The sequence below is a fragment of the Callospermophilus lateralis genome, chromosome 5, assembly GCF_048772815.1.
Source record: "Callospermophilus lateralis isolate mCalLat2 chromosome 5, mCalLat2.hap1, whole genome shotgun sequence".
NCBI classification, from domain to species: domain Eukaryota; kingdom Metazoa; phylum Chordata; class Mammalia; order Rodentia; family Sciuridae; genus Callospermophilus; species Callospermophilus lateralis.
This window is the reverse complement of record NC_135309.1, coordinates 148,627,948-148,641,620: the sequence shown is the minus strand read 5'-3', so window position 1 is coordinate 148,641,620 and position 13,673 is coordinate 148,627,948. Positions and strand designations below refer to the sequence as shown.

Here is a 13,673-nt window from a genome sequence, read left to right as displayed (position 1 = left end):
CACACTCCTCCCTTTTTATTTCTCCCAAGCTATTAAATGAAATTTTGTGAGGAAACTGAAACTCAAAGAGAGGTCGTAGTGTAACTAACCATGGCTGATCCTCACACCCCTCCAACTCCATGGACTCTGTCCTCACTGCTTACCCCACCCCATGCTGAGATTTCTCTCCTGAAACGTAGAACAGCAGGAGATAATAAAACACACACAAATGATGCATAAAGGTTCCTTGTTTTCAGCCGTAGAGCACTCAGCTAGCACGTGCGAGGCTTTGGGTTCGATCCTCAGCACCACATAAAAATAAATAAATAAAGGTATTGTGTCCATCTACAACTAAAAAAATCAGTATAAAAAAGGCTCTTTGTTCTACTTCCTTTCTGTGACTTCTGATTGAAATATTTATTATTATTATTATTATTATTATTATAAATACCACTATATACGTCATTAAAATGAAAAGAAATTTGGTTATCATTCTCTCATTTGGAGCACAGAAATGATACAAATTTTTGTCAATATCTTAGGTTTATCCTCTACAAAAGTCTATTTATCCAGAAGGCAGTTGCTCCCAGAGTTTTCAGAGTAAAATTTTAATGCTATAGTAATAACTTCAACAAATTGAATAACCCTTACCAGTAGACAAGCACTCAATGGAGACAAGCACTTGAATGGAGCTTTGACACACAATGAATGATATACAGAGCATCTTTCTTGCAGATCCATTTAGCTCACTCACTTGTAAACTGTAGGCTTAACTCTTAACACTTTGCTTCCTGAACATGGAGCTAATAACTTTTTTCCAAGAACCATTTAAGATTATGAAAACCTAAACTTCTTTAAAAAAACCTCCAAGATATCAAAATGTTCTCTGAACTCACTTTTCCTTTGGCTCTGTCTGGTTCCCAAGCCAGTGATCAGGGTCTTCTTCCCAATACACACGTGATGACCCACAAGGTTTGAATTTGTAAGAACCCAGGGACAGACTGTTGGTTTGCATATAGAAGCTAGTAAAGACCTGGGAAATATTCAGTTCAATCCTTTTCCTAGTCTTGTTCTTGATACTGGAGAAAAACCAAGACCAATTTTTCTACATGTCAACTGTACAAATGATCTGTTAAGTACCTTGAGAGATACAGAGATAAGGCCAGGGCCCCAGAGAACATTAACAAAGGGCTACAAGAATAGCAGGCTCCCTCTCCACCTGTGTATATGTCATTTCAACTAATCCAACTACAGCAACTTGACATCAAAATAAGCTTGTGGTGGCCTGGGTTGTAGCTCAGCAAGGTCCTGGGTTCAATCCAACCCCAAAAAGAAATAAATAAAATAAAAATCTTAGGCTATTTTACCAGTATGTGGCAGAAACTTCTAGAAGGTGATGGAATCAGGCTATTTCTAGGAGTGGGTAAGATTTTCCTTCACAGATCCTGAAGCTATCACTTTGTTTGTACCTTCATTCTCCTTTTATATGTACTATTTTATATGTAGCCTGACCTTATTAGATTATGAAAGCCCATTTTCAAAGCCCATATTGAAAACCGTAATGTCAGTGTGTGGCAGTATTTTCCAAGTATTGCTTCCAGCCATTACAGGAAAAAGTGATTCTATGCTCAAATACCTTTTAGAAATTTGGTGATAAGTGGTTTTCTTTATAGTGGGATTTCTCCAAGAATTAATGTACCACTGCGTGGTTGGAATCTAAGAACAGGGACATGAAGAGCAGAGATCAGGACTTTGTTTTAACGTCTCCCAGACTAGACTACTTCAGGACACTGAACACTGGAGGCAGAGCCCTCCAGCGCACACACTGGAATTGGACATCACTGTGCAGTGTGGTTCAGGTGGAGCTTGCCATAAGGCCCTCACCATGTAATTCTAGACTCTCATTCTCCAGTGAGCCTGGCATGCACATTGTGGCTAGTGTGAATTCTTAACTTTTAGCTCTACCCCAAGCCCAGTTTACTTTTAGCTCTACCCCAAGCCCAGTTTGTTTCATTTGCCTTTCTTGATCCCTGGGAAAGCATTTTTCCATAACACCTCTAGGTCTTCCATTTCAGGTTGAAACTTTTGGGAGCCACTTATCGTTAACCAGTTGGCAGTTCCCCTGGGTTTAATCCAAGAAGAGAAATGTCTCCGAAAGACTCTACTCTTGAACCACTCAAATCCCTGGTTGGATCTTACATGCTTTCCCTATGTCAGTCTTCTCTAAATTCCAAAGTTGTCTCTTCTGCTCTTCTAAGATGAGTCTACTCCTCAGTCTAAACCCTATTCTCTTGAACTGTTCACTGTTGTTTCACATCCCAACAACAACAACAACCTTGGACTTTTATTTTTTATATGTGCAGTTTCCTTATCACTTTGATAAGCAATGGACATGGTCTCTATTTTGAAATGCTGGCATTTAATTCAACTGTGGAGAAGTGTGGGGCCAACCTCAATTTCCCTTTTGAAATTGATTTGCTTTTCTGCCTGGATTCTCGGAGAAATGTTTGTCTTTAAGGTTCAGAAACAGCCACAATGTGTCTGTGTCGATCATTCTGTCGTCATGACAGATGATGTTCCTCTTTGTTCTCAGGCTCTTGGGATTTTCTGTTCCATATGCATTAGGATCGCACTATTTCTTTTGATCTGGTACATGGATGACAAGCGCTTCTTCAAACTCTAATCCAATGTGATAAATTTATCTTCCCCTCAGAACTGCCTTTGAGTTCTGGGTGTTGCTCTGAATGCACTATGCTGCAGAGTGGATGAGAGCTGTGCTGGTCTGCTGTGAAGTCTTCAGTGGGGACCTGGATTTCTGTGCTCCATACCAAGGCATGGCCAGCCTCCTCGGTAGCCGACCTCCTTTCTGCTTCTGGGGGTACTTAGGACTTTTATTCTTGTGGATTTCCATTAACCTCCCGCTAGCTGCTCGCTCACCCCAGGTCCCATTCTCCAACTGGGGCATAATAGAGAGAATTCACAGTTTGGTCTAGAATCACTGTCTTCCCCCCAGTAATACTTCTGGGCCTAGGCAGCAGGTGGGGATCTTAGCTTGCCTCCTCTAGCCCTAGAACTTTCTATTTCTTTTCTTATCCATATTTTTTTTTCCAGTTTATACATGAGGTTATTTTCTCTTTCTGTAGTGATTTGGGGATATTTATCTTGTTTTGTTTTCACTATTTTTATTGGGGAATTTGAAGAAGGACATCCTGCACATCCCCCCCCCCATTATTTAATGCCGGCTAAGTACTTTTATAATGATAATCTAGGGATCGGCAGCATTTCCTAAAAGAAATTCACCCCTTCAAAAGGCAGGCAGCAAGAGGGCAAAAAGGAAACTAACACAGGCTGAGTGCCTGCCACGTGCCTTCCTTCATTCCAACTGTGCTCACGGGCCAAGGACATTTAGATGACTAACTCAACCCTTCCCCGTGTCTCCTACTCTGAGGCATGTTGTGGGCACAATTAAGGTGAAGTAGGGGCCAGGATCCAGCTATCTGATGAGCACTGGACTCTGGTATATTAGGGTCTGACCTTGGCTAGCCTGCAAAGGCCCTGGGAACAATCCTAGTCCAAGCCTTGGTGTAGGATGCAAATAGAATGTTGTATAGAGTGGAACCCCATGGTGCATGCCTGTAATCCCAGCTACTTGGGAGGCCAAGAGAGGAAGATCTTGAATTCAAGGCCCTCCTGGATAATTTAATGAGACACTGTCTCGAAAACTTAGAAAATAAGCAGAAATACTGGAGAGGAAAATGAGACAGGAAAAGAAGGGAGTTACCAGGGCACCTGGATTGTGGGGAAAGCAAATTTCTTCTCTTTAGAGCCCTGGCCATTTTGTCATTAAATATCCCTTGGAAGCCAGGTGGAGAAGCACTTGCTGTCATCCCAACCACCCTGGAGGCTAAGGCAGGAGAATCACAAGTTAGAGGCCACCCTGGAAAACTTGGTGAGACTATCTCAAAATGAAAAATAAAAAGGACTGGGGGTATAGCTCCGTGGTAGAGCATCACTGGGTTCAATTCCCAGTACTGGAAAGGCAGGGAGCAAAAGTCCCCAGGGCATATTTAAATTCTTAGTTCTTTGCATGGTACTTAACTTGACCTTCAAAATTTCTGCTCAGACACTAGCTATTCTCCTAATATTAATTTTAGTTCAACAATAATCCACATTTACCAATCAACTTACAGAGAAAATTTCCTTGCAATGAGATCCATCCTGTTCATAAAAGAAACTATCACTTTACTCAGCTCCAAGAACAGAAATTTTATAAAACACAGTTTCAGGGACACATGCCACAGTTTTCCTTGTTTTAAGAACTGTTCCCATGGTCAGGAGGGTAAAATTAATAAAGTTTAAGCAGCTTAAAAGATTCATGGAAATAGTGCCCCAAAAAGCTGGCATTATATCAACTTTAGTAGCATTTGTACAATATCAAGGATATGACCCTTTGTAACATAAATAAATGGTTTTATGATGGCTGATTTACCTTCCCAGTGTGAAATGTACCATGAGACAATTTTTAGTGTACATCATATTTGATCAAAGTTGTATAATTCTCAAAACAGTAAAAGCATTAAAATAAAATTATACCTTGCACAAGAAGAATGAAATGAAAATTTAATGATCAAATACAAATGCACATAAATATAATAACAAAATACAAAAACTCTTCCTGATTTACCTTCAGTTGCTCTTGCACAAGTCAAATTTAAACACTGGCTGTGAAGATTGGACAAATGTCCACATTTTGATCCCATCTACTCCCTGGGCAGCTGAGGCCTTCCTTCTGACAATCTACTGAAGTCATTTTCAAGCCAAGTCAAACAAAATTCCTTTTTTCAAGAATTACATTTCTAGAATATGTATGTGGCTTTATAGGCTCCTTTGTCTTTGCCTTGATCGAAACTATTTCTGATATGTTGGATTCCTATGCTAAAAACCTGTCTTTGTGCATTTTTAAAAATTTTTAAAACAAAAGGATACTGACTTCTCTAAAGAATAACTCCAACTATTGGAAGAACAAAATTGTCCCTTGGGAACAGAAACCCAGCTACCTGTTTTAATAAAAGTACCCGGAAATTTCCTAGATTTTTAGAGAAGGCAAAATCATGATAATTATGGCATAGCTTAAAATCCCAGGGGAACTATTTATAAACAAAATTATTATTTCCTTCAGCATATGATAAATAATGAAGAGAAATGGATCCAAACATTGGAGAATTTAACTGCTACAATATCCACTAGTAAATAGATGATAAAAAAAAAATATTTTCTCTTCTGTTTTAATTGCCAACAAAGAAAAAAAGGTCATACTTCATTCTGTCTGGCATATCAAAGGTTTAAAAAAAAATCTAGATCACCTAATAGAAATAGATACTATCAAGAAAAAGTAACTGAAGATATGACATCTGGTTGTAGAAAAAAAATGTGAACCAAAAACCATATGAGGTTTTTCTTTCCCCAAAGAAAGGAGCTGCATTGTCAATTCAGCTGTTTGTATTCATGACAACAGTTGGCATCTCCACAGCTGCGCCACTGCACACCACAACGGCTTTTTCAGTGTTGGTCTCAGCAACTGAGCATGTGTTTTTCTACGGGGTGGAAGTAGGTCTGTGAAGGTAAGGAAAGGTACACACTACCCTTCTCATCTCTGTTCTTGGTTTCTTCAAATTCTCAACAATAAGATAGTCATCTGGTTTTCAAAACACTCTGTGGGACAATATGATCAGTATGACCAGGTACTAAAAAGGAATCTATCCGGAAAAAAAAAAAAAAAAAAAAAGCAAACAGCAAAGTCAGTAAATATCACAGACATCCAAACCAAATTCAATATTTATTCAACTTATTCTGGAATAAAAGGTGTTCAACTATTAATAGGAAAGGAAAGAAACCTGGATTAGTGCCCAAAACAGTTTGCCTTAATGTCTTTACTGTCCTAAAGTACCTCCTAGTTCTCTTGAAAATTGTCACCTGGAAGAAGCTGAGATGCCCCAAGTGCCCTCAGCTATTGAGATCTGGGCTGTGGCTTCTCCAGGACTTCTGCTTCTCCCTGCCCTCCAGACTTCAGCTTCAGGTTTACCTCAAGTGAACTAGAAAGCCAACAACAACAACACACACACACACACACACACACATAAACACAACCATGATTTTGCTCCTCGTTCATATTTCAAAAAATAGTTTTGTGTAGAAGGCAAGTCTGCAAGATATATTTCAATCATTCATGCTCCTATAAATAGAAAGACTTCTCCACCTGATGTGAGAGGTTTAGCAAGCAGGAAACCTTACCCCTTGATAGAAATGGGCTTATTTGATTTCTCTGAAGCATTAAATTCTTAGTCCTCATGGGGAGAAATGAATTGTGTTCTGGATGAGTGGCATGAAACTAACCCACCAGGTGACTATCATGGGAATCTTGCTTTCTCAATAAACCCTAAGTGACTATCTCAAGCTCCTCCTGTTGGAGTAGAATGTTAGCAAGTGAGGCAGCCTGTGCCACTAACCCTAGCAAATAACACTTCTTGCGACCAGCACAAACATCTCTCTCTTCCATTTTCCTTTCTTCCTCTTTCTCTTCTTCCAAGATGTAATTCCTTTAAAAAAAAATCTTTTTTACTTATTCTACCATCATCACAAATCTCCTTTATTTTGGGCTAGTGAATCCCACTGCCCACTGGTTACTGATTTTTGCACTACAAAGAAACAGGTCACTAAGTTCTGTACTACTAAGAAAACACAGAGAATTGCAAGTGTCAATGTGATGTGGACATATAAAAGCTAAAACAGGAAATACAAAAGTTATGTTATTGAGCTCCTTAAAATCAGTATAAAGTCAATTCTAGAGACCACCCCATATTTTACAGGAAAAAAAAAAAAAAAACTAATGCTGTGTGCGAGAGATCAAGGAACAAGCAAGGGTCTCGATTTCTCAAGGTCACTTCCAGCTTCCATCTCCCGCCTCTTCTAGATTGGATGGGTTTGGGGACTGTCTCCCTGCCCCTGTGCTACCTCGCACTATTACCCAATCATGGTCTCAGCGATTTTCTTTTCTTGTCACTGTAGACCACTTATCGAAAGTAATTGTCCACAGGATAGATTTCAAGAAGGTTTCAGAAGCCAGAGGAGTTTATGTTATATTGAGGCTGGAAGCTCAAAGGGGAATACTAACAACTTCTGCTCTTCAAAGGTGGCTAATTATTTTGCAATTCAGTCACCTGACTCTCCCTTATGGCTCATTCTCTTATTTCTTTGGTGCATTTTTCTCAGAATAGTTCAGCTGACTCTAGCTGAAACCTTTAAACTCTGCATTGTCTTTCTTGCATATAAACAGAAGTTTCTTATCCAAAGACCTTCTCCTCAGAAGGAGAAGGTGGGATGTGATGGCCAGGAGAGAAGTGGTTTTTATTTTACATTGCTATTGATAGTCTCTGTGTTACTAGAAATGAACTGCAGATGAACCAAACATATGGAGGCAAATATATGTCCCAATAAAGCAGGAACTGATTTATCTCAAAGTAATGTTTCAGGTAATTTTATCTTTTTATCTATTTTCAAGAGCCTAATAACTAGAGAGCTTTAAAAAATAAGAATGCTGGAAAGACTTTCCTCTACCAGACCTGGGATTTGAAAATTTTGAGGTTTTTTTCCTGAGTTAAAATATGCCAAGAATACCCAGCCAACCAATGTCTCTTACACGTATTCCTGATCATTGTGAACATTACATGGGTCTTTAAGGAGAAAGGTGGCCAAATTGGATTGAGGTTCTGACCAATGGTATGTGTCTAAAGGAGTAGAAAATTTTCAAAATTGAAACTTAATTCTTCAAAGACACTAAAACTTCAAGTTGCATTAAGAATGTTCCCAAAATTCCTAGTTCAAGATTTCTGGGCTGGAACCTAGGAATTGGACGAGTTATCAAGCTTCTCAGATGATTATAATGCAGTTGTTCCTGGATCACATTTAAAAAATAGTGTCATCAACAGTGGGAGGATGGAGGTGAGAGGATGGGGAGAGGAAAAGTTTCTAAGCTATGGGTATTTTTCTCAGCACAAAAGAAATAACTAAATAAAACTGAGACAGGATACCAGAAGTTAGGGATTACATCAAAACATGCAAATGAGTGAGACTAATCTGTTTAAGCAAGCAGGTAGTACCCTATGCTAGGTCTTCAACATTTGCTTGCTTAGGGAAAGTGCAAAGGTGCTATTCAAATATCTAACATCTAGGGTGGCATAGCTCTGACCACTCACTGCATTGTCTGGACACCAGTGTCCTGAAAGTCCTTTGTTGGGTTGGGCATTAACCCTTTGGTTGCTGGATTATAAAGAGGTCCAGGCATCCCTGAGGAGAATGTCTGCAACCCTTGTGGGGCTGCCTGCAACCCTTGTGGGGCTGCAGCACTCCACTGTTTGAAAAATTGGCAATTAAATTGTAGACACCAACTGACTGTCAGCCTGGAAGAGCAGAGCAGCATGTCACCACAGAACACCTGTAATCAAGGACTCTTGTTACTTTCCTGGTCTTTCCTCTCTTCCCTTTTCTGTTCTCTAGCCCTTGTCTTTTTTCTCCTTCTTCCTTGCCTGAAATTAACCTGAAAGTTTTTTCTGCACAGTGTTTTTCCCATGGCCCATATAATTTCTATTACTTAAATTTAAAAAAAAAAATATTTAGCATTACTGGTGGTATTCAAGACAAAGAAGAAAATGGAAGTGAAAGATAAAGAGCCTTTGAAAAATCTCAACAACTAACTGCAAGTCACTGTAAGGGCTACAGCTATATTGATAGAGGCCATAATGACAGCAGAACCCAGAGCCCTGCCCAAGGAGACCCCGCTTTTTCCTTGGGCAGGTCTCCATGCTTGTGATAGCCCTTCCCACCCTCCCAAATTGGCCAGGGAGGCTAGGGGATGAGAGAAACTAAAATCACTGGGGTGTTTTATGCATCAGATCTGATTGGTGCCCCAACTAGACTTGCTCAGTTATTCTACTATCTATATAGATAACTCATCTTATTATCTAGTGAATTTTAGCCTACTAAGTACCTAATGGTTAAAATAGGCTTGTGTTCATATTATATTTAAAAGAAATTAGGCCACTGCAAAAGAAAGCCAGGCAGTTGTTCTAAAACAAAGGATGAGTTCTCTTATAATAATACATTTTTAGTCAGATCTTCAAAGACGTATGAATTTAAAGAAAGGCACTCTCATATTTTGAGGTTGTAGACAGATCTTTGTGTTTGTTAACCTAATGATAAAAGGAAGGGATGGCTGTGGCACTGATAAAAACTTTTTTTTCCCCCCAAACTTGTCACTGTATTTTTGTAATCTGGAAACACTTTTTTTTAGCTTGCGTGAAGTTGATAGAAGGATTTTCAGACAGTGCTATGAACACTTAGTGATCTACGATAAGTGAGGCATAGAAGACAGGAGCACTTTTTTTAATTTTGAAAAACGCAGGAGCTTTCACAATTATTTTTCATGGAGGAGAGATGAGAGCAGATTCTTATTGCCAGAGGCACCTGGGTTCAGTACGAGATGGGTGACTTGCTGTGGTTTCCCAAGGAAGGTTCTTCCCCTTTTAAGTCTCAGTTTCCTCATCTGTTAATGGAGATAAGAAGTCTCTATATTATAGGGTTATTGCAATGATTAAAAGGACATTTAGAACAAGTGTTTAGCACAGTTCCTGGTACACCATAAAGATTCAAATCAATGACAGAAATTTAATCATATTTTTAGGGGAGAAAAGCAGATAAAGTTCAAATACAGACCCCAATTGCAAAATAGATGAACAATAGATAGTAGTCATCAGCAGCTGCTATAGCTATCAATCAATACTAGTGAAAATATCATCCAGTTGTGGAAGATGTTAAATCACATTGTTTCATTTAAATGCAACATAAAAAATGTTTTATTGGACGGGCAGCGAGGCTGGTTCGAGTGCTCGCGGCGACTTTTCCGCACTGAGGGAAGATGGTGGACCCGGAGCAGCGCCATCGCCGCCAGCGAGTGTGGGGCGCTCTTCATGGAATATTGCATCTACTTCGACCGCAAAAGGCGGAGTGACCCACCTTCAAGAACAGGCTTCGGGATCAAAGAAAGAAACAGAAGCTTGCCAAGGAGAGAGCTGGGCTTTCCAAGTTACCGGACCTTAAAGATGCTGAAGCTGTTCAGAAGTCCTTCCTTGAAGAAACACAACTTGGTGAAGAGCTGCGAGCTCAAGGTGAATATGAGAAAGGTGTGGACCATCTGACAAACGCAATTGCTGTTCGTGGACAGCCGCCGCAGTTGCTGCAAGTGTTACAGCAAACTCTTCCACCACCAGTGTTCCAGATGCTTCTGACTAAGCTCCCAACAATTAGAGAATTGTGAGTGCTCAGAGCTTGGCTGAAGATGATGTGGAATGAGAAACAAACGTCAACATAATAAAATCTCAGATAAAAAATGTTAAAAATTGTTAACTTGGAAGATGAGCAGCTCTGGGGGAATACGGGCAAATGTGTTTGTTATAGACTGTCCTACATTGAAGTCTACCCAAGTTATTGTTTGCTTTGTGTAGATCCATTCATTTGTTTTATTTATTTTTCCCAGTGAAAAGTGTATTTTGATAGAGCTTTTCATTTTATAATACACTATAAATTACCAAAATATCACAGATTTTATGTATTCCTAAGACATGCAGTTAAAGTGTATGCATGGCATAGGTTTCTTGGGCTAAAAAACAGACAGTTCTCAGTTGTAAAAGTTAGGCAAAAAAGTGTGAAGAGTGCACATTTTTTAAGCTAGTACATTTTACTATAAATCAGAAAATTGGGTAGAAACTTTATTGTTTGTGAAAATGAAGCATTAAATCTTTGAGAGGTGTGCTACTGTGCTGTGTTAACTTTACCTCCTCCCTGTGTATCGGTCCTAAAATCTTTTACTTAAATCAGTGGGCTTCTGTGTTCTGGGTATTATATCCTTATTTTAAGTATATGGGGTTGCAGGTGGCAACAGGAGTTAGATCTGTGTGCACCTGGTGTCGCCACATGAGCTTTGCCAGTATGTGTCTGCTCACTTTCCTCATTCATAGAAGGAGAGACTGGTCTGCTGATCCCTCAAGGGTCCCTTTCAGTTTGCAATTCACCTGAGTGTATTTGTGCAGCCAGGCCTTGCATTTTTTTTAAAAAAATATTCTGAATTTTGCATGCTTGCCTGAATTAGTATTTCTGAATTGATCTTTTCTAAATGGTATGACTGTCTTCGTTTTCACTGAGACTAAATAGTTTTGTCACTACTGTGTAAATTAATCTGAAACTTAACCTTTTAAATAATTGGGATGATCTGCTTGTAAGATGATTCCATTTTTGCTTTTATCTTCAGTGTACCTCCTTAATTCTTCAGCTTGATTGTCTTGTGTGGTGAATGAAGTGTGATCTTGTGACTAAAGATTTGGGAAGATTGGGGCTGATGGGACCTTTTATTTTCAAATGGTGGCATATTATCTGAGTCATGGACTCCATTCAGAACTGAGAATAAATAAAGATCCTTGGTACTTAATGGCAAAAAAAATATATATATATATATTATCATATCGGCTTGATCTTCTTATGTGCAGTATCTTTTTGCATCTCTCCTGCCCCATATCTCTGTTTCCTTTGATATCAGTTCTTCTATTTGTTAACTTCAGAGTTCTCTTTTCTTGTGTTGCCTATTTAGTACTTGGAGATTCTTGGTTTTGTGTGCAGGTTTGTAGGTGGAGTCAATGAGATTGTCTGCCATTTCTATTTTTTCAACTGGGTTGGGGGAAAAGCCAATTTAGTGAAGCCAGAGATTGGTGAGGTGCTTGGGTGGCTCATCTTCAACACAGTTGCTCCCCTTTGCTCCTGGAAATTGCAGGCAGCAGAGCTCGACTCAGCTTCACCCTCCCAAGGGCTCAGTCAGTGTGCTCAGTATTTATTTCTATTGTGTGGCACTCAAAGACCCAGCTGACTCTGCTCAAGTGATCACCCAAGGCCACTTCTGGCTCCCAGAATTCTCTGTCCCTGAATGTGGAGCACTCTCAGGGTGGCTCCCACTTTGATGGTACTCTCTTCTGTGCTCTCTTGAGCTTTTGTTTCGTTTTTGATCTGATCTCTCTTCAAACCTGCCTTTTATGGGTCCCTCATGGTTTCTGGCCTTCTGTAGGTTTACTTTATTTTTTTCCCAGTGTAATTATGTTTCCTTTTATGTTGTTTAAGTCAGTTACATTTTCTATCCTTTCTAGAAGTTGAGGGTGAGCACAGCTTGCTATGGCATGCAGCTTAGCCTATCATCTTGACCAGGATTAATCAGGTAGCTCAAGGGTAAACCATTAGTAGAACATTTAACTGTTGTGAAGCATTAACAGCAGGGAAATACTTAATGAGTTACATTAAAAGAATCAATGAAGTTTGGGTTTGAACAATGGGAAAGAGCGAAAATTTTTTGACAGGATATGTACACCACGTAAAGTTTCCACCTAGTAATGATAAATAAAACAGTCATCCAAAAGGAAGCCAATTTTGTATCTGGAGTCTTCACTGAAACTATATTACAGGAAAAACTGACTTTGCTTAATGAGTGGCTTTTCTAATCCTCTAGAACTTACAAGATCTAAAGGAAGAGCTTTGAGAAACATGTCCTTCAAAGGTCATAAATTGATTATTTGGAATTTTTAAAGTTAAATAGTATCCAGCAAAGGATTTTGACTTAGACTCCAGACTTATAAATACTAATCTTATGTAAGTTGAAATCAAAGTTAACTAATGTGGGTCTAACTTGTTTTGTTTTGTTTTTTAATATTTATTTTTTAGGTGTAGTCAATTGGACACAATACTTATTTTATTGTACTTATTTATTTTTATGTGGTGCTAAGGATCCAACCCAGGGGCCTGGCACCTGCTAGGTGAGCACTCTACCACTGAGCTACAACCCCAGCCTCTGCTTTTTATTTATAGTACTTTACACTTTAAGGAAAAATGAATATATAGTAATGTTCAAAGGTGTCCAAGGGTTAGAGATTAATTAATACTTCACAGTAAAATGCATATACTTTGTGTACAGTTTTTAAAGTAGGTCAAAACAGGCTCTTTATCAACTTTTATTTTTGAGAGAAGCACTAGTTTTAAAACATATATCCAGCAAGTATTTTTCTATTATACTATTAAAAAGAAATTTTTGGGGAAAGGGTCAATCAACAAAAAATACAATTACTGAAGAGATTTTTTGTTTAAGTCACACCAGCAAATTAATGGAAGTTACTTCAGCATCTTGATTCAACAAAGAATTTTAAAATACAAGTATTGTTTTCAATGGCAGAAGCACATTTGGTAACATATTCTAGGAATAAAAAATTAGTTTTTCCTTCAACAGACCAATCATCCAATGTAGAAATTCTTAGGGAATTTTCTAGAAAAGGCAAGAAAGTTAATCTTTTTTATAGTCTGTGTCACCCAACAGTTAAAGATTTTCATGTCCAAGCTCATCAAATAACCTATATGACTATTTTTAAAATTTCATAGTATAATATTTTTAAATGGTTTAAACAGTCAACAATGTTATTGTTCTGTTAAGATAAATATACCTCTTTGTAGATAAAAAAAAAAGCACATCAAACACATTTTTTGGTTAAAGTAATTGAATTGCTTATTATTTTAAGTTTAATTCTATCCTAAGCACAATATTGCAAAATGTTTTA

At 38.5% G+C, this 13,673-nt stretch overlaps 1 protein-coding gene and 1 pseudogene across 2 annotated transcripts in view; both read left to right on the top strand.

Annotated features, from left to right (window-relative positions):
- Fyb1 (FYN binding protein 1) overlaps positions 1-13,673 on the top strand; it is a 111,264-nt gene that overhangs the window by 22,119 nt on the left and 75,472 nt on the right. The window lies entirely within an intron of this gene.
- On the top strand, positions 9,843-10,383 carry LOC143400036 (mitochondrial import receptor subunit TOM20 homolog pseudogene; annotated as a pseudogene).